Here is a 2,991-nt window from a genome sequence, read left to right on the forward strand (position 1 = left end):
GTCCCGTTCTCTGCTCCAGTTGGCTCTCGACATCTGGCACTGGTGCATTCCCAGGAGGATCCATCTTGTGGCGTTACATCTGCCCGGTCAGGACAACACGGTTGCGGATCACCTCAGCAGAGCTGGGCCCACCAGCCACGAGTGGTCACTGCACCCTCATGAGACTTGCCTTCTCTTCCGACGGTGGGGATGGCCGGACATCGACCTGTTTGCAGCACCAGGCAACGCCAAATGCAAACGATTCTGTGCCAGGATGCCACAAGGCACTCCGCAGGGATGCCTAGGGGATGCCTTCCTGTACAGTTGGCACAGACCCCTGTTGTATGTTTTTCCACTACTACCTCTCCTCAGCAGAGTGGTGGCCAAGTTGGATGCGGACAGAGCCAATGCCATCCTGATTACACGATGGTGCCCAAGACAACCCTGGTTCGCCCTTCTCCAGACCATGGCTCTGGGCGACCGTCTCACACTGAGCAGTCGGCCGGACTTGCTTACGCTCCAGGACGGTTGTGTCCATCACCCAGATCTCGCCCTGCTCCGTCTGACGGCATGGCGAGTCAAGCCGCACCATTCCCCCCACCAGTAGCGGCCATCCTTGATGCTGCACGCCGACCATCAACACAGCGCTCCTATAAAGCGAAGTGGAAGCGCTTTGCTGCGTTTACACGCCAGCATGGTGTGCACCCTCTGCAGGCCCCTACTTCTCTCCTTCTCCAGTTCCTTGCGACGTTGGCAGACGAGGGCCTGGTGCTTTCTTCAGTCAAGTGCTACCTTGCTGCACTCTCAGCATATTGCCGCAGGGACGGTGGCTCCTCGTGGTTTCAGGACCCTTTTGTTCAACTTTTCCTTAGAGGGTTCCGGAATCTCCGACCACCAGTCCCCCCTCCACCTCCCTCTTGGCAGCTTGATTTTGTGTTGTCAGCATTGATGAAGCCACCTTTTGAACCTCCGGCTAAGGCCGATCTTTGTCACCTTTCATGGAAAGTTGCTTTTTTGGTGGCAGTCACCTCAGCTCGCAGATCTAGCGAGTTGTGTGCGCTCCGTGTTGATGAGCCCTATCTCCGGTTTCATAAGGACAAGGTGGTCCTCAGAACCGACATCTCCTTCCTCCCTAAGGTCGCTTCGGCGTATCATTTGGCTCAGGACATTGTGCTTCCAGCATTTTTTCAAGCTCCACAAACAGAGCTTGAGCGGTCACTTCATCTTCTCGATGTCCGCAGAGCACTCTCCTTCTACCTTCACAGGACGAAGGACTTCCGGCAGTCTTCTAGACTTTTTGTAAAATATCGCACTGACACTAAGGGTCAGCCTGTTTTCCCCCAACGCTTCTCGACATGGGTGGTCTCCACCATTAGGCTTGCCTATCAGATGGCGGGCAAGGATCCGCCTCTGCATCTGAGGGGCCACTCCACAAGAGCAGTCGCTACATCGGCAGCTTATCTTCGTGGAGTTCCATTGGACGACATCTGTCGGGCAGCGATCTGGACCACTCCATTGACATTCGCCACCCATTATAAGATGGACGTCCAATCGAGGAGACATTCTGCGTTTGGCAGAGCGGTTCTCTTCTCGGCAGTGGCATGACGCCCACCATCCAAGGTTTGTGGCTTGCTAGTCTATCACATGTGCTTATTTCAACAGACACCACGAAGGAGAAATGATGGTTGCTTACCTGTAACCATGTTTCTTCGAGTGGTGCTCTGTGAAATTAGCACATCCCCGCCCTTCCTCCTCGCAGATCATGCCTCCAGCCTCGTGCCGCTGCACGGCGTTGGGGAACTACACCTTCAGCCCTCATCTGGCTTATATTGCCTCATGGGGAAGAGGGGCGGGGAAGGCAGCCACAAGCCTTCTCAGCTTGTCAGAGTTTCCAATGATTGCTGCACAGGTGCATCAAATATCACATGTGCTAAGTTCACAGAGCACCACTCGAAGAAACATGGTTACAGGTAAGCAACCATCATATAACCCAGCTCAAAGCAGATATTGTGGGATTTTCTGCCTTGATATTCTGGGATGGAGGGACGGGGATTTGTATTTTATTGGTTTCCTGCAGTGAAGTCTAGAGAGACACATGTCAAACGGAGATCCCTTCCACACAACCCTCTATCCCAGAATATCAAGGCAGAAAGAGTGGACTCAAATAACCCAGCTCAAAGCAGATCTTGTGGGATTTTCTGCCTTGATATTCTGGGATAGAGGGCTGTGTGGAAAGGCCCTGATTAACACCTTGCTGAAATTAACCTATCCATAACAATGTGCATTCATTCGTGAATATCTTGCGTCCCCGATCTGAATATTCCCAATACCAGGAGTATATTTCATAATGGACCTCTGCACGCCTAGAATAACCAGCTATATATTTTAAGACTCAAAAGGCGTGACACCCCAGCTTCGTTCTGCATCTGCAGAACCATCATGGGAATGGGTTTTGACCCACAGCCGCTGCAATACAATCTTAATACAGCACAGTTTCTTGAAACGAATGTTTCCAAGGTGTTTTGTCAATGAGAGAACTTTCGGCGTTAAAAAGAACTTGGCATTTGGGCCAAGCACACCCTGAAAAACACCCACTTACCTATCATACCCTTAATGGGAGATATACAGAACTGAACATATGCAAACAACTTAGAGGTACATGAACTAGAATGTGGAATTTGAAAAATACCAGCCAGTATTGAATGTTGGGCTGGTTAGTTAGGCTGTTATTGTCGTTAAGCAGTGGTTCTCAACCTGTGGGTCCCCGGATGTTTTGGCCTAGCTGGTAAACTGGTTGGGATAATAATAATAAATAATAATAAACTTTATTTATTACCCCGCCACCATCTCCCCAATGGGGACTCGGAGCGGCTTACATGAGGCCAAGCTCAAATGACAATTATAATAATTGGGATTTCTGGGAGTTGGAGGCCAAAACATCTGGGGACCCCCAGGTTGAGAACCACTGTAACGTTAAGTGTTCTGCAGAGAAGTAAAACAGAAGATAAGAAA

Source organism: Anolis sagrei, chromosome X (assembly GCF_037176765.1).
Source record: "Anolis sagrei isolate rAnoSag1 chromosome X, rAnoSag1.mat, whole genome shotgun sequence".
NCBI classification, from domain to species: domain Eukaryota; kingdom Metazoa; phylum Chordata; class Lepidosauria; order Squamata; family Dactyloidae; genus Anolis; species Anolis sagrei.